Source organism: Protopterus annectens, chromosome 2.part2 (assembly GCF_019279795.1).
Source record: "Protopterus annectens isolate FY-2018-M chromosome 2.part2, PAN1.0, whole genome shotgun sequence".
Lineage (NCBI taxonomy): Eukaryota > Metazoa > Chordata > Ceratodontiformes > Protopteridae > Protopterus > Protopterus annectens.
In genome coordinates this window covers 342,203,234-342,223,121 of record NC_056730.1, presented here as the reverse complement: position 1 = coordinate 342,223,121, position 19,888 = coordinate 342,203,234, and positions in this window count along the sequence as shown.

Below are 19,888 nucleotides of genomic sequence, written 5' to 3'. Positions count from 1 at the left end.
GCTAATATTCCCTTTTACTCCACTTATCTGAGTCTTGAAGATCTGTTTATTTCCTTAATTTGTCTTGGTTTCTGACTGCTAATATGATATTGAAGTATTCATTCAATTCTCTCAGAATATGATTACCATTGCTTCCATTGTTTCCATGTGCATTAGCTCCTCTTCCCCAATGGTCTTATGATCATTATTCAGAGCCTTCCAGGGGGGCCATCATCCAAGACACCATGAGGGTTGCTTATATCCTTGTTTCTATCCCAGCATGGAGGACATTTTTTTGTTTAATGAACTAGCACCCTCTCCTGGTTGGGGAGAGGGTGTGCAACCCACATCACAGCAGGAGTCTTATCACCATCCCCTATGCAAATTCACGCTCCATTGCACATGCTCAGTGAAGGCTACTGCCAATCAAGTGCGCCCCCCCCCCAGGAGGGTGCAAGCCAATCTCCTTCCACTGAAAGACTGCTACAGCCAATGGTTGGCTCTGTACCCTCCCCCTAGCTTAGATATGCCCATCATTCCTAGCAGTCCCATCAATCCACTAAATGCACTTAAAGAACGGGCTTACTGTACATCAGTACCCTGATTGGAGAACGAGTATTCTCCAGCAGGGTATTAATGTACAAGTAATGCCCAGTGAAAAACATGTCCGCTGCTTCAAGGCAGTATATCAAGCTGCCGTGGAGCTCGGACTGGGGAAACGGAATGACCGCCATTATTTTACACTCGCTAACCAGCAGTTATGCTATTTAGCAAATGTAAAATATATTTAAAAAAAAAAGAAAGAAAAACAAAAGAGTGTGTGTTTATGTTTGTGTATGTGTGTGAGTGTATGCATGCATGTGAGTGAATGCAAGGACAACTGAGCTGCTATTTTACACTCACTTAGCAGCACTTTTGCGGTTTAGTGAGTGCAAAATATAAATATAAAAGAAAAAAATGTGTGTATGTCTGTTTCTGTTTCTGTGAGTATTTATGCTTCCTTCTGTGTGTGTGAACACATGTATTAAAGCAAGGTGTGTGTGAGTGAGAGTGCAAAGAGTAGGAAAGATCCAACACTGGCAGCAACAGCAGTACCTGTCTTTGACAAATGAATAAAAGGTAAAATAAAGGGGGAGTAACAGCTCAAAACAAGAGCATATTCTTATTTAAAAAAATAACAAAGTGGCTGCAACAGGGCTTGTGTAAGCATGCATTTTCTGAAAGGCAAGGGTGTGTGTGGGGGGGGTTCTGTGTGATAGAGGGAGAGACAATGCTGACAGCAGCATATAACAGGCTTGTGTACCTCTCCATCGTTTATCTCAAGAAATGTGGATAAACTCTGAAATAAAGGGGGAACATAGCCTCCAAAATAGGAACAGCTTCAGATGAATAAAGTAAGTTAAATAACAGAATTTGTGTTAACATGAATTTTCTGAGGGAAATAAAGTCTGAAAGTCAAATGTGTATCATTATTTAGTGACTTCAATCCCCAAATGACTGGCAAGAAGAAGCAAGGGACCAAAAAATAAAGCAAATATCTAGATATTTTTTAAAAAAATTATATATTTTGGATGTAAAATGCTTCCTCTAACACCATTTACATATACAAAAGCAACTTAGAAACGTTACGCTGAGGAACTATTTTACATCCAAAATATATAAAAAAAAACTAGTAATAAAAGATATATATATATATATATATATATATATATATATATATATATATATATTATATACATATATACACACATATATATATATATATATATATATATATATATATATATATATATAAAAGTAAGTAAAACGCAACAGTTTTACAGACAGCCCTTCTCTAAGCACAATACTGCCCTCCAGGGTGTATGTTAATGTGTAATTAATGCCCTTCCAGGGTTATAGAGGCCCCACGCCACATTAATTACACATTAACACACACCCTGGAGGGCATTATTGCTTGCTTGTTTTGCCAGGGATGTAGTCTGGGCTTTATCTCTCTATGTCACTGGCTGACTTTAACCTTTCATGGATCATTATTTACTGGTATTGTTTCAGGACAAATCTTTATGTGATGTTTACCCCGCAGACAACCTAAACTTTAATGAGATCAGCATATTTCCTCATAATGCCATCTGTATTCTGCAACATATATTCCACACTCCTTGACTAATGTTATTAAATTTGCAATGAAGCACTAATCATAGAAACTCTTTTATTACATTTACATGACACTTGTGCTTATTTGGTAATAAAATCCTTCCTGTGAACACTGAATATGAATCTGTGCATTAAATTCAGCAATAAACTGTTCCTGTGCTGCACTAGTCTCAGTCCTGTTGAAACGTTTGTGCTAATCACCACTGTGACTGTTTTATGTAGATATGTGAGAGGAACTGGGAACATTCGCACATCCTCTTTCTGTGTCTGTTCAACATCATCAGACTGACAGTCGTATTAGTTCTGTATTTGTTGCACATTGCCCAAAGAAATGTGTCACCATTGCACCTGAACTGCATTTATTGTACTCACCAAGCCAAGTGTTACACAAGTATCTCTGCTCAGAATATTTAGTTGTTTTAATGGCGGTCACTATCTTGAAAACAGCTTGCATTTTTTTTTTACATTTGTGCTCACAGTCCAGCCAAACTTGTCCCAAAGCTTTGAATTTATTCCCTCTGTAAGTTAACTGACTTGTACACTTTACTGTTAAAACTGAATGGTGTACATCTGTTGGATCCTTCTTTTCCTCACAGTATACATGAAATACATTTATTTGTTTTCTTTGTTTCAATGGTTTCCTTGCCTGTGATATGAAGGAACATTGCACAAGATATTTTTAGCAGGTTTTTTTGCACAAGTCCACTTGCATTGAGATATAATTCAAAACTTTGAATCCACGGTTTCCGATTTTCATAGACAGGGACTCAGCAAGGTTGCCACAAGATGTACATACGGTGTACATTGTTCAGTTACTATTTCTGACTCAGATGCATCCCTCTCATTACCCCAAGAACCAGACTCCACAGCATACACATGCTTTCTCTTCTCAGGTACCTACTCTTTGGAAAGCTCTCCCCATTAACATTAAGGACATCAGCACGTATTCCAAATTTGGAATGCAATTCCAAAAGCACTTCTTGACTCAAGACAAATGCTCCTGCTTCACCTAAACTATCTCCTTTCCAAGTCTCTTATCCTGTCTCAAGATTTATTGAAAATTGACCCACTTTAGAAAGTACATTGATTGTACATTGCAGCTACTGTCTTTGTTCACTACAATGAATATGCAAATGTTTTTCTATTTAATTAGTCTGAACTACTCTGTTATTTCTTAGATCTCTGTTTTTTTATTTCTGAAATGTTTTGTATTTTACCCAAGTTGACCATGAAGTTTGTCAGCACTGATTAGTGCACTACTCCAGTAAAAAACATCAATAAAATAAAATAAATGCCATGGTGCTTTAGCACAAAGATGTGTAGCACCATGGTGGGCTACCTCCATGACCATGCTAAATGCTAATGAGGCATTCCAAGCGATTGGCCTGTGCTAATTAGCCATGTGCTGTAACAGGAAATTAAAAGAATGTATTGATGAACATTTGTCTTGACATAAAATGTCAAATACCCATTAATGCATTCTGTAAACACGCCCTGGATAAAGGAGTAAATCATTTCTTTACATTGTAAGTGCTTAAGGTAATAAATAATAGTGTAAGAGGTGGTGCTATATCCATTAAGACAGAAAATGCCCAAAATAAATGGGTTTCAGTATTTAGAGCTAATCAGCCTGCAGGCTTAAATGGTTGCTGTAGTATAAACCCTTTACTAAAGATGCGTACTAGAAGGTGACTGTTCCTTTAAAAGTTTGAATGATGTAATTTAATCATGTGATCTAGAGAGGTTATTTAAATGTTTATTATTGCATTCTCTGGTTTTATTTGACTTGAAAAAGCATTTTATGTGAAAGCTTGCAAGCTTGCCATACTTTTAACTTGGTGTTATTAAAACTAGATAGTTTTACACCATCATGCTTTCATTTTTGATCCACTTTAGACTTTTGATATAAGGGAGGTCCGTGGTGCTGCAGCAGTAGCGTTGTTGCCTTACAGCAAGAGGTTCTCCTGTTCGAGTCTCGACTGGAACGCCTTCTGTGTGGAGCCTGCACGTCCTCCCCACGATGGAGTGGCATTCGAAAGACATGCGTAGAATGCGCGTGCCTTCGTTGAAGGTTGGGCGTCGAGCTGGCACCTCAGCACCCATAAAAAAATCTACTGCCAATCATTAGCGGACCGGAGTTCTGCTGTGGTGACCCCTAACCGGGAAAAGCTGAAAGAAAAACAAAATACAACAACTGGCAAGGTCAGAATGGTCATGAGAACTAGTGGCCTTAGAATATCTATGAATCTATGAATATGTAAAAAAATCCTATATAGAGTACATCAGAGGAATCTGACTAAAAAATAAACAATACATACTTGAATGTGATATCAGTAGACATGGCTATAATTGACAGTAGGATGTGCAAAATAAGTTGGGTTTAATTTATAAATACACCAAGTAATATGAGAGTGACATGCCCTCAACTTCTTCCTAGTCAGGACATCAGAACTCCATAAAGTTCACAAATACTGAAAGCTCTATTCTGTCTGTTTTGTAAGATTTTCAGTGGTACACATCCACTTCAAGCAAATAAAAACTTAAAGGAGTCATTACACATGGGTAATATAAAAGGCAGACCACTGAGCCCATTCTAGCATCTTCAGCAACTGCATTACTATGTCCTGCAGTACAACTGCTTTGTTTTAGTCTATGAACCATGCATCTATCTGAAACATATGCCACATATTACCAAGGTTAGTGATAGCAGCACACACAGTTTGTAGACATGAGAAATTGTATAGAGTTGTACCAGTGGTGTATGGCACCCCAGGGAGAACAGCCATTTAGCACCCTCCCTCACCATCTGTAAGTATTTAAGGCTGTGATCACTTATACCTTATAAACTGTTGTAATATTTTTAACGTAGCTATGAGTTGTTATGTTGGAACCTAATAAAATGTTGCTACCTTAGAAAGAAAAGAGCCGTCTGACAGTTTGCAAACTGTCGCTAAGTAATCATGATCAGTGTAACCAGTGCACCACTCCCTGCTAGTTGGCACCCATAGCAACCACCCCCAATGCTGAAATTCTTCTTATTGATCACTGTAATTCTAGAAAGTGCTACCATATGGGGTATGGTACCATCAGTATGAGTAGTACTACCCAGATACTTCTGGTACTATCAGTATGAGCAGTACTACCCAGATACTCCTGGTACCATCAGTATGAGTAGTACTACCCAGATACTCCTGGTACTATCAGTATGAGCAGTACTACCCAGATACTCCTGGTACTATCAGTATGAGCAGTACTACCCAGATACTCCTGGTACTATCAGTATGAGCAGTACTACCCAGATACTCCTGGTACTATCAGTATGAGCAGTACTACCCAGATACTCCTGGTACTATCAGTATGAGTAGTACTACCCAGATACTCCTTCCTAGCTGTACCTGCTTTCATTAATGGTTGAACAGCAACTGTACTGGAAGCATTTATGAGGCTGATCAACAAGTCTCATTCCATTACAAACTGCTTATCAAATCCCCATGTTCTTTGAGAGTCTAATACAGTGAAAGCTGGCTTTCCTTATGTATATAAATATACAGTCACCAAACATTTGCAGAGTAGCATAAATAAAATAAAATGCACCCAACCATAAATAATAAAGTAATAGAAAATATTTTACAATGGGTAACTGCTCCTAATTCCCTGTGTGGGAGCATTTGCTCCCCATACCCCCTCGCTCTAGTTATATGGGGCTATGAGAACTAAATCCAAAGTAGCAAAACAGCTAGTGCACCTGTGTAAATCTGATCACCTCTTCTTCCTCTGCTGTGTAGCCCTAGAGAAGCCACTTTGTCACTACATGATATAGTCCCACTTGACAGAGTAGCATTTCAATGAATAAAAAGAGTAAAAAAAGGAACTGAATTGGAAATCTATGAAAAAAGCCAGTGACCAAAAACAAGATCTGAATTATAGCAAAGGGTTATCTACAGCATCATTCTTCCACCATCATTTCTTCAGAAAAGAAAGCACCAGAGGGTTTTCAGTTAATAGTTACAATTTAATAAAACATTTTTGCCTCTTATGCTGCTTTCTTAAGTGTTTCTAGTAATGTGTTATATATGAAGGAAATAAAGGTATCCAGGTAAACCACGTTAACACCTTGGGATGGAATCATAAAGGTTACTGAAAGGTCTGCACAAGTTGTTCACCTCACAATAATCTTCTGATATTCAAAGACAGCACTATCATAGTGCTTTTGGATGAAAATGTAGAGCATGTGTCAAACTGCCTCTGCAACTGTGCTATATGCTAATTAGGCAGTCCATGTCCAGAGGCATATATTAATTAACCATGTGATCTCCTTTCTAGAATTGCTTTCAGGAGGGTATCTGTAAACTGACCGGTTCTAATTACTCAGCCATATTGTTTAGCACAGCCACTCCTTGTATTTCATGATAGTGTACGCAGCCAAAAGGCTCTGTTCCTCTGTCATGGTAAATTTAAGTGCTGGGAATTTATTTGCAAGGTAGTGGCAGAAGATGTATGAGTGTATGTTTATGAGAGGCTGTGTGTGTGTGTGTGTGTGTGTGTGTGTGTGTGTGTGTGTGTGTGTGTGTGTGTGTGTGTGTGTGTGTGTGTGTGTGTGTGTGTGTGTGTGTGTGTGTGTGTGTGTGTGTGTGTGTGTGTGTGTGTGTGTGTGTGTGTGTGTATGCGGGTGTGTGTCGTTATCTCTGAATTGCATAAATATGTAGATGGGTTGGGGTGGCTATCATACTTCTACACACTGCTTGGCTAATGAGCAGAGCCTGTGACATTGGGGGAGCCACTAATTACCATGGAAAGCTCCTGAGTGGCATGTAACCAGAATGGGGATGGGGGACCACTAACCACTATGAAAAACTCCTGAGTGGCACTTGAAGAGAACGGGGATCAGGGTTGAGAAGAATACTAGCCAACAGGGATGCCCAATATAGTGTGACTTAAAAGCACATATTAAAAACAAAAAGGAGCAAGGAACCACTAGACACCATGGATAAGTATCATGCATTAAAAGGTACTAAAAAACAGTATCACACCCTAAATCCTCCCACAGAGGATATTAGTCCACTGCATCGCCAGTACATGCCAGGAATACAATAAGACAATTCATAACAAGTGGAAATAAATAAATAATCAAAGCAAAAAGGGGGATTTTAACCTTGCAACTTTGGCACACGAAACACCTACATTAGGCTAAGGTAGTGCAGCAGGCTTTTTCTTAGTATATATATTGAGGATCCCAGGTATTATGCAACACCTGCAACATTTTCAGGCCTACAAGGGAGGGGAACAGGAAACATGATGCATACCTCTCAATCTTGTAGTGCAAACAGAGCTGTTGCCCTGTCATAACATTTACTGAAATATATGACATGTAAAACTCTATTATATGCAATTAATGACTGACTGAAATCTTCCATGATTTATGAGGGTAGCAAAAGGAGACATCAGGGACATTCAGACAACACAGTGACAGGTAGGCTATGTGGTGTATGTGTGTATGTGTGCATGCTGTGTGCAGTACAGTGAATGGGGGGTGCTTCTGCTAATACAAAGTGGCTGTTAACACTGTTAGCTATTGCAGGAAGTGTTGATCTGCACTACATAGTAGTTAACTGATTCAGACATACAAAATAGCCAATAATTATGTATTTCCCCATTGCAGATAATATTTCTCTGAATCACAATTTGCCACTTGTCAGCAACAGAGCCTTTTCACTGTGGTCCTTATGACCTGTTGTAGTCATACCTCTCAACCTCTTAGAGCAAGAAATATGGACAAAGCCATAAATAATGGGGGACAAAGGCCCCAAAATAGAGACAATTTTTAAATATTGTTCTTATAAACTTAAAAAGTTGATAAAATAACAGTTTTTGTCTTAACATATATTTTCTGAATGGTGTGAAGTCTGAAACTCAAATGTCTGTCATTATTTTCTGACTTTAATCTTTATTGCAATGATATGCCAGAAAAGCTGACCAAAAATATGAGGTAAAAATCTTGACATTCTGTGAAAATCTGTACAGTTGAGATGTATGGTTGCGGGGATCTTTACAAATCCTCAGGCTTATCTGCTTCACAGTATTTCTATAAATGAAAAAAAATAAAAACTATGAAGTGCATCCCTATGAGGAAAAGAAGTGAACAACATTTTTGGGAGATGGCACATACAAGTGATATTTAGAAGTGTAATAAAATATAATGTGTTTATGCAAAAGGACATTCCTAAATCAAAACTAGGGTATGACCTCCACAAGGACTAGGCTAGTCAGCTATACAATATCAAACAGAATAATTCTGAAGCATATGCTTTGAATACTTTCATGTCATGCTGACAGTCTTTTGGTTGCGTATTTGTCAGTAAGGTGCTGCTTTGAACTTACTGATCAACATCCTGGAATTGCTTCAGTTTTTGCAAAATAAGGTTTCAGAGAAATTTGTCTAAGAAAAGTTACATGCTTCCAAAATACAATGAATACATTTCTGTAAGTGAAAAATATTCTAGATGTGATAGGCTGACACTAAAATTTTACAAAATCCACCATTTCTCCATACAGCAGTAGTGATAATCTTTTTTTAATGTCATGTATTGCTAGTATCCTCATCTATTAATAATAGATGGTGTGTTTCATTGTGTGTGTTGCTAAGTAAACTAAATGGTGACATTTAAAATGCATTACTTTATGGTTACAAAGTTAATTGCTAATACAGCAGCATGATTTACTAGTCCTTATAGGGATTTTTTGCTTTACACTCAGCACAGTAGATAATAAATTCTGTCTCTATACAAAAGAAACAAGAAAGTAGGCTATTCCATAATACATGCCTGCTCTATTTATGATAATCCCACGTTTTTTCCACTGAATCTCCTCTCCGGTCCAGCTGGTGAATCTGGGAATCTTGAGGCAATGTTACAACTGCCTCATGTACACAGACAGCCCTCTCCTCCTCCCAACAAATTCCAACACATGTGAGAGATGCAACCATATAGCCAAACTGGAGGCCAAGCTCTCTCAACTCAGTACTGGTGTAACCAGTCAGGAGGAGAAGGAAACCACACTCACTACAATTCCAGTCTCACATAGACCTACCACAACAGCAAACCAAAAACATAAACACACAAAAACATACTCGGAGGCTCTAAATAAAAATCTGCCTAAGCAGCAGAGACCTCCAAAGCAGACACCCAAGCAACCGCTACCCCAAAACAAAACATGTGCAACACATAGCTCACAAAGCCAGTGTGCCAAACAGTCACAGCCCTTAAGACTAAACAACACACCTGATACACTTGTAATAGGTGACTCTATCGTCAGGCACACTGACGTCCTGCTCACCAGGCTGAACAAGGAGAAGGTCATGGTGAGCTGCCTGTCGGGCGCTAGGATCCGCCACATAACACAAGCACTCAGGTTACTCCAAGGCAAGTACAAATATGACTCAGTCATTGTCCATGCTGGTGTGAATGACCTGAGATGTACCTCCCTGGACTACATGAAAACAGATATAGAGTAGCTCTCTGAGCATGTAGCCCAGGCCGGTATGACCCTGACCTTGAGTAGCATCTTACCCTCACCAAGAATGATGCCACAATATGAAGACAAGATGATCAATTTCAACAATTGGCTTAAGTATTGGTGTCATTCAAAGGGGATCCAATGCCTGTCAGCCTGGGATGACATGCTCGACAAGCCACGATGCTTCGCTAGGGACGGCTTGCACCTGTCACCCCTGGGCTTTCGGATATTGGCAAAGGCTCTTGCTATGCCCATAGTGCCTTTTTTAGGCAAGGCTCAAAAGACAAACCCACCTCCATAGGTATCACAAGGGATAAGAAACTAAGAGTAATGCTACTCAATGCCAGAAGTCTAAACCTCAAGATGCACGCACTTGAAACTCTCCTTAGCATGGAGAACATTGATATCTGTGCAGTAACAGAAACCTGGTTCAAGGCTCCTGAGAGCACCCCAGCACTACCAGGTTATACCTCATACCATGCTTTTCGGCCCCAAAAGTTGGACCGAACCACAAAAGGAGGGGGAATATCAATATTCGTCAAAGATACCCACACCTCCAGGTTGGTGGCACAGCACGAAGCATCAGAGACTATCCATGTGCAACTAACAGTGGGTAAAACTGCCTTCCAGTTTATAGCCTGCTACAGACCACCCTTCCAAACCCAGGAACCCCACTCGGCCTTCCTGAGAACACTGGAAAATATGAAGGTCTCTCCAAACACCATTATATTGGGCGACTTCAACTACTCAAACATAGACTGGGAGCATTACTCTAGCTCCAACACCCTAGCCCAAAGGTTCCTAGAATTTATAAACTCAAATGGTATGGAACAACTTGTTACCACTCCCACAAGAGGGGAAAACATACTGGACCTGATCATCACCAACATGGGGACTCTATGCTCCAGACCAGAAGTGTATCCCTCACTGGTAATTTCAGACCATAAACTAATCTCACTGGATATTCACATCCCGATCCCACCCACTGCCCAGAAAACCACAGTGAAAAACTTCTCTAAAGCAAATTTCACACTCCTCAAAACCGAGGTGGAATCCTTCAAAGCCCCCGGGCCTGTGGAAAATACGGCCCAGACTGCAGAATCCTTTATAAACGCATTCTATGAACACTTTCAGGAATGCATGGATCTTGCAATCTCAAATAAAACCAAGACCCAATCCTCCAAAGGCAGACGCCCTGTCTGGTGGACCCCAGCCATAAACAAACTATACAATAGAAGGAGGAAGCTACTACATGATAGAGCAAAATCCCAAAAAGGGAAGGCATCTCTGATCAGTATTAGCAAAAAACTACGGGCACTCATAAAATCGTCTAAGGCCAGCTTCGAGAGAAAAATTGCACAGGACACTAAGGATAATCACAAGGCTTTCTTTAGTTATGTTAGGAACCTGGGTGGGAATTCCCAGATATGCTCAGAATTAGTCCAAAATGACAAAAAATACACTGAACCCACAGACATTGCCAACATCCTAGCTGACAGGTTCAGTGAAAACTCCCCCCCCCCTCCCCACCAAAAGGGCAAGTATCTATCCCAGCAGAGTGCTGCCCCCCTGACATCTCAGATGCTCAGGTAAGAGCCACACTCTCCAAAGCAAAAACACAGCATCAATGGGACCAGATGGTGTCCCGGGCTGCGTCCTACATGAACTCCAAGAAGAGCTAAACCCAAACATAAAACTACTGTTCAATCTCAGCCTTACTACAGGATATGTACCCAAAGAGTGGCGTACAGCAACAGTGGTCCCTCTCCACAAAGGTGGTGCCTCAACGGATCCTGGAAACTATCGCCCCATAAGCCTGACTAGCTTGGTCTGCAAAGCTATGGAAAGGATCATCATGGACCTCATAAATAAAGATATTGGGGACCTACAGACACTGGATCCTACCCAGTTCAGCTTTGTTAAGGGCAGATCCTGCCTCTTAAACCTGGTCAGTTTCTTTGAAACAGTCACCAAGGCCATTGACGAGGGGAAGGTGGTCCACACAGCCTACCTGGACCTCACAAAAGCCTTCGATACAATACCCACTCGGGCATTATAGATAAGCTCACCAGCTTAAATATAAACCCCTATGTCACTAGATGGGTTGCAAACTGGCTCAAGGACAGAACCCACATGGTTAGAATTGCTGGAGCCATGTCAGACTCCAAACCAGTTACAAGTGGCATCCCACAAGGCTCAGTCCTGGGACCTCTCTTGTTCGGTATATATTTCTCGGAGGTACAGGCCAACATGGAAGGACTGTGGCTGACCAAGTTCGCAGATGACTGCAAACTGGGTGCCATAATCGACTCTCCAGCCGACATAAGCATCCTCCAAAAGGGCCTCATAGAAACAGACAACTGGTGCCAGAGCCATGGCCTCAAGCTAAACGCCAAAAAGTGTATAGTCATCTCCTTTGGCAAAAACAAAGTGCCCACAAATTACCACATAGGTGGTAATCCATTAAGTACAGAAGAAGTAATTAGGGACCTGGGGACCCAAGTTGATAGCAATCTCTCATTTGACAACCACGTGGCCAAAGTGGTTAGAAGAACATTTTATATAGCCCACATAATCATGAAGGGATTCACATCTAGATCAGGGGAGGTCATCATGCCTCTTTACTCATCCCTCATCAGGCCCATAATTGAGTACAATGCTCCTTTTGGGATGTACCTTACCAGACACCTGCAGCAACTGGAAAGACCCCAAAAGTACCTCACCAAGAGGATCAAAGGGCTCAAACAGTTGCCATATGCTGTCCGGTTAAAGAAACTCCAGCTCTACTCAGTGGCATACCGCCTGCTCAGAGGCGATCTGTGCCTGACGTATAAAGCCATGTCCAACCCGGAATTAATGGACACGCTGCACCTCAAAAAATCCAAATCCCATCGAGCTACGTGCTTGAGAGACTTGAACCTCAGCACTGAAATAAATAGGACATGCTGGAGGGACAGATTCATAACCCAGAGGCTCCCTTCACTCTGGAATAAAATCCCAGTCCAGGTTAGGCAGAGTCCCTCATTGACGCTCTTCAAGAGGAATCTTGATGAGTGGATGGGAGATTGTAGGTTTACCCCGGGTATCACTTCTGTGTCACTGTTAGACAGTGGCACAGTATACTAACCTCGAAAAAGGGCATAGCAAAATTAATTTAAAATGGGTGGCGAAAGCCAAACACACTCTGGCTAGGCTTATAAATGCCCTAGGGCATTTATAAGCCTAGCCAAACACACTCTGGCTAGGCTTATAAATGCCCTAGGGCAGATAGCCTCGTATGAACCTATGAACCTATGAACCTATGAAAGTAAATCAGGACCTCAAGGTGCTCTGGTGGTGTACAGGGATAAAGCCTTGACTACAGGCCAGCTGACCTCGATTCAATTACTGACTTGGACAAACAATGGAGTGGCATGGGGGTATGGGTGTGTCCATTGGGGGGATGGGGTTCATGGGTGCACTGATCAGTGACCTCTGCTGCAGGTTAGAGACTCTGACATAGGGGGCATAGTGCAAAGAGGGGAAAGGGTGGGGACATGGCTGAGCTGCTAAGGAGGTAGGGGCATTGCACACTTGTCCCCTGGGAGTACTATGACATCCAGTGTGTGGAGGAATGGGCAGGTCAATAAGTAACTCCCCCAAGGAAGGTGACAGTGAGACCCCCCCCCCAGATGCCCATAGGTTCCACAAATTTCCCCAGCTTAAATAGGTAGCTGAAGGAGTTAAGGAGAGCTGGTAGACCCAACACTGGATGGGGGGCACAAGGATAGCATGCTGTAGGACTATGCAAGGGAGAAATAAATAGCTCCAATAAAGTAGACTAGGAATTTGATATAAGGTAAGTCCTTTAATTTCTGCAAACATATAAACAAATTGTATAACTAACACAACTTTTACCTCTCTCTGATGTAGCAAGTTTTGTCATTGCCAAATTGGTGTTTCAACAATGTCTGTTAAATATTGCTGCACTAAACAAAAGAAATATTTGCAGCTTCTATACATGACAGTCTGCCTTTTACCTAGGTTTCATACTGAAATAATATCTCATGAGATTTCTTTGGTCAGAAGCCAAGTTATTAGAAGAAATATACCAGAAGCAAACTCTTCCTAGATCTGACAGGAGTTAAGCAGTTTCAAGATTTTAGAGAGCGGGGGAGATTGTGGAGTGAAAGAGACTAAACAGGGCAGCAGTCATTCCAAAATTTTCTCCGAGTTAATGGCTTCTAGTAAAGTTTTTCCATTTCTTCATATTTACTTATATTTTCTTTTCTCACAGTTGAAGATTTAGTAGTTAGGAAGTTGTTTTGGAAGAACTGATGCAAGAGCTTTATTCTGTTTAAATAATGTACTTAAAGTTACAGAATATGCATGCACAAGCTGAAAAATATCGAACCTAGATTTGCAGGATGTGGGTCTTCTATTCTCATCGCCTTAAATTGCTGTGCAGAAAATGGAAGGAGCATTATATAGCCTGACATTATATAGCCTGACATTATATAGCCTGATGATCCACAAGAAGGATGTGCATGAGTGATCCCTTCTGCTTTAAAGGATGACTTCAACAAAAATAGTGTGACTATCCAGGCCGTAAGGAAGGGCCTTCCAGTTTCATGATCAATGTTTTCAAGGGAATGTGCAAGGTATTAAGGCCAGTGCTAAACACTGCTCGTCAACAGAACAATGAGTGTGTTAGTCCAGTTGTCTGTGGCAGAAGTATTCAGTGCTAATTGTTTTAAAATCAATAACATTTCCTCGCGCACCAGAGCCTTGGTCAGTCCAATCTGATCCAGTTATACAACTGGGCTATAGCTACTATACAGAGGAAAGCCAGTGTAATGTATCTGGGCATTAATATATATTTTTTTTACTTTTGACATCATGCTTCACAGGATAACTCTTCTTCTTTCGGCTTTTTCCTGGTTAGGGGTCGCCACAGCAGATCACCTGTCTGCTCATGATTGGCAGTAGAGTTTTACAGTGTCGAGTTGCCAGCCTGGTGCCCAACCTTCCACTGAAGGCACACACACGCACACACGCATACCTAGGGCCAATTTAGAGTGTCCAATCCACCTACAGCATGTCTTTGGGATGTGGGAGGAAACTGGAGCACCCAGAGGAAACCCACGCAACCACAGGAAGGACATGCAGACTCCGCACAGAAGGCACCCCAGCTGAGGATCAAACCAGAGAACCTCTTGCTGTGAGGTGACAATGCTAACCGCTGCACCACCGTGGCCGCCCATGCTTTACAGGATAACAATGAAATAAAAAGGCAAGAAACCAGGCATGACAGTATGAAATGACTAATGAACTGGCTACCTGATTGCAAATATAGAGAGACAATAAAGACAGGACCGTCTACAGAAAATGTGGTAATCAGGAAGATGATGCATTATTTGTTATATTGGTCAGTCATACTTGGCATATTTATATCATAGATCACGTTGGAGATGTAAACCAACATCAGGCAGTTTCCAAAAGGATCAGTCCAATGAATTAGAGGTGTTTGGTCCAGTTTCTGGGAAGATATGGTGGGTTTGCAGGGTGGTTGAATCTGAATAGGTGGCACAGGCAATAAGTTAAAAAAATCTGGAAATGAATACAAAATAAACAGAGTTGCACATTTCATTGTGGAATCCAGAGAAAATATATACAAAAGCTTATAGAACACAAGAAGAATGCTATGTCAAGGAGCAGTGTTCTAGTCCCACAGCACAGTGTTCATGTGCAGTGAGAAAGGAAATGGGATGGTGGACTGTTTAATTAGAAGATCAGCCTCAAAAGGTACTAGATTCATCCAATTATTTAGGGTTCAAGGTGCATCTGATGTGCTATCCGCTAAACTGCAAAAAGTAAAACTAAACAGGCAAAATCACAATGTAGTGATAGAACAGGAAAATCAAAGTGAAAAAAAATAGTTTAATTAATACAAACACCTCCAAAAAAAAAACAACAACATAGATTTAGTGCTTTTATCCCACTTGGGGGGTTCATCAGAATGTCCACATACAGTGTGCATGTCTTTTAAAATTTGAGCCTTTTTCAATGAATCTTAATTTAGTGTTCCTAATTTAGTCCTAATAAATTGTAATTGAGAGGAATGTGGTAGTATAAAAGGAAGTGGAAGATTTTCATGTGGTTTTGGTAGTTATTTTTGAAGTGATATTACCCCTTTCTGAAAATTAATTAGGTAGACAACACGACAGAGAAAGTGCTGAAATACAAGAATGTCTTAAAAGTGCTTTGTGTAAAGATAGTAGAAATTTAAAGAGAAAGGGGGTATAATATGGATACATCACACTGCCATGAGACAGAAAGAAGGTGAAGGACTAAAAATAAGGATAGTCAGTTTAAATAGCCAATAGCTGGCAGCAAGAAATGGACATTTATATTTTTCAGAGAGAGAGTGGTAGAGCCCTGGAATTCATTGCCAAATACATTGATGAAATAGAGGTCAAAAAACATACTCAAATGTGCCTAGGACAGATGGAAAAATATCTAAAACTGGCAAAGGATGGTTAGTTGCAATGGTGATAGCTGCAACATATGGAGAGTACATAAGAACATCTACTTCCTTCAGCACCATGGATTGCTCAGTTTTCTGTTGTGCTACTGTAAATCACAGAAATAGTTTACACTGATCCAAGTTCAGAATCTTATTTTAAACCTTTGCACACTACTCCTTAGAAGATTCAAAGGAAATAATTCCCTTGATTTGTTTTATCTGTTCATTTATCACATCATATCACTCTGGTAAGAACAGTAATTAAAATATATGGTACTGCATTTCTTTTTGATTAATTTCCAGTCATTGCAGGGCATACATGAGATGAACATATTTTTTCCTATTCCAAAGAAAGACATTTTTTGTGGAAATGAACATGAAGTAAAGGATTTTTAATCAGGAAAATTGAGTGATTAGACACAGATCTATATCAAAGGCAAATAACTGATATGTGGCATGCTTCTATAACTTCTTGTTTAGATCTGTCACTTGATTTATTTAAACCTCTCTACTGGGAACTAATTTCATAAGTCAACATTACAAATGACACATTTTCTGTAGGCAAATGGAACACAGTCATCAATATGTCCTAGAAATGTTTCTTGAGATTGAAATTTGTGGTCCAGTGACATGGGCAGACCTATAAATCTTAAGTATTTATGTAGCTGTTGATTTTTCTAATAGCTTCAGTTTTCTTGATGAAATAAGGGTAGATATATTACATTATATTTATAGCAGGAGCTTTAGCAGTGCAATTCTAGTGTGGGTTTTACTCTGAATTTTGTCCCATGACTTCTAGCAATTGAAGAGTTAATGTTTTGGACTGCATCTTTTGACATTTCTCTTTTCTAGTTCAGTCACTAAAATGGTTGCCTTTACAAATCATAAGTTAACATCCTGGCTGGGATTCAGAAAATCAAAATAGTACAGAGTAATGCAATGAAGCTCAGTGCTGATTAATAATGTATTAGGAGCAACATTGCACTGCGGAGTTAAACTGCTGCAGGTCACAAAATGACTGGCACTGCATGGCATAGATCACATGACTTAATGAGGCCATTAATGTGCATGCAGTATGTACACAAACATGAACATTCTCCCACACATCAACACCCACTACATGCACAGATGAGAACCCTGAAAAGACTGCACAGCAAAGTCCATATTAATTTATTGCTATAAATGGAAATAAAATGTGTGCATAACATGGTCAGAAAGGAGGAAGTGCAAGCAGCAGAACACACAGAAAGACAAGAGGAAGAGAAGGTGACTGTGATGGGCTCAGAAAGCAAGGCCATATTTTATTTTTGAAAGATAGATGCCTGTTTCTCTTTTTTTAGCAAGAAGGATACAGAGAGAGAGAGAGAGATAGTAGCAAGGGGAAGGTGTGGAGTGGAAAGAAGGTATAAAAATGGTAACAGTGGAAGACAATCAAGCACAAAATAAAGACAAATATCAACAGGGAGATGCTGGCACAAAGGGAGGGAACACAAAGGAAAGACACATTCCGAGGAGAGGCAATAGGTGCTGATGACTAGATCACAAGCTGGACAGGGAAGAGAAGCACATGGAAAGGGAACACCTTGATGGGAGATAGGGTGGGGTGACAACTGACTACCTTGCTGCACAGCAATTTATCAGCCAGAGGTTGGTCACCTATGTGATTGCCTTCAGTGATGGACCAGGCCACTGCTGACCTACTGGTCAGGGTCAGACAGTGATACAACTCTGGCAGTCACATGAAGACATGCTGAAGGTTACCAGTGCGGGTGTCTAACCACTGACCTACCAGTGCCATTATCAAACCTTTGAACTACTTCCATGTGGCATATTGTGACTAACCAGTGACATCCCTTGATTGAGGGCCTACACCCCCCCCCCCACACACACACACACACACTCACCAGTGACAAACAACCAGATGCTACAAGGGAACCCTTTAGGTTACTTCTCATTGAATCACCTACATCACCCTTCACAGAAGCTGCCTTGAAGACAGCTAGAGACTTTTCACATGATGGCAATGCAGATTGCTAGTGAAATGGCTGATGCCGTAACACATATCCAGCTAATGTAGACATTGCATACAATATGAACATATATGGATAGAATAAAACAGAAAACAGCCAACACTATATGAAAAAAGACATTGATAAAGAAGCAGGTTCAAAAGCAAAAACAATTATCATTAAAGTGTACCACATTGTGTTCTATAATAGTCCCTGGTGGTGTAAAATCCTGTAAGGTATGCAGTGGCAAAAAGTACAATACACCTGTCAAACCACAGAGTACTACAGCAGGCAATTTTTCCTTGTGTGTATGTCATGTGAGCAGTCCATACATGGCAAACAGTGAGCAAAGGGCTATTGAAGCTGGCCACAGAAACCCTTAGTGCTATGTTATGTTTATAATTCTCACAGCTGCAGTATCCTTTGGCTATTTGGGTTGTTTACTGCCCAGGATACAACAACAAGCCAGTCTTTAAAAAGCTATGTCTGTCTCCCATGCCAACACTCTCACTGTTGTTTGGCTAGCCCCTTAAACAGAAATCAGTAGTCAGAGTATGTATAACTTCAGTACTTTTTTGCTGCATCAAGGCAAAGCAGCTCTGAGGTTTTGCAGGAGCAGCAACTGGCTACAGACTTCATTTCTGGCAGATAAAGCCCCATAGGAGAACCCTGACAATTTCATTAATATCAGAAGTTTCTTGTCAGAAACTGTTATTTTTAGAATGGGGCTCATTATTGAATATTAGGAATGTTTTTGTAAGAAAAAATGTACTAATTCTGAGACATTTTAACTGAAGTGCAATGATTTAAAGATTGGGAAATTTTTTATGTACTTCCAATGGTGTTTCAGTGCTTGTTGCTTTGTAGACCGTCACAACTCACCTTCATTATTTTACTGCTTGAGATAGTTTGCTTGTAGGTGTTGCATTTAACCATCAGAAGATGTATTTCAGGAATGACAATTTCCCTTCATTTCTTGTTTTCTTTCAGTGAACTTTCTATCAGGGTTTTTATATATTGCTTGTGATTTTACTTTTGCATTTTGAGGGACTGTCTGGGGAAGTGTAAGACTGTGGGCACTGCTTGTGAACAGTTGTCTGAAAACTTACTTTGCAAGTGATCCTTCCCAGTAGGAATTTCCGTCAAACAGGCTTTTTCCTCTGCTACAGCAGGTATTCTTATACTGGTCCTGCTGTTAAAAAGAAACAAAAATAGAACTGTAGTGCTTGCCTACACCACAGTTGAGGCAGTGCCTCAGCCACTAGTGGGTGACTCTTCAGTGGCCATTATTTTATTTCCTAAGACCACTCACTAGTTTCTCCAGGTTCATTTGGTGTAGTCCCTTTGCTACTATGGACGGGGAGTTAGCCATGTCCTCTGCAGCTGTTCCAGTGTCCAAACTAGGTATCGGGAACCATCTTCTTTGGGTCTGCAAATTTCTCTGGGAGGTTCTTCTTGAAGGAATTGGGGAAACAGACCTCCTGCCGAGGATGAATTGCGATCAGTCAGCTGGTCTCCTTCCAGGGATTTACCTAGAAAAAGAAGCAAAGGGTAAGAAATCTCTTATCCAAAGATAGGTGTCTGCTCATACGGATGATTTTCTTACCTTAGCCAGGAGTTTATTGTAGGCTTTCTATCCTGGAGAGCAAAAATCATGCCAGAAGTCTAACTACGTCAATATATTCCTGAGGAAAATAGGTCAGAGGATTCTGACATAGACAAAGACAGG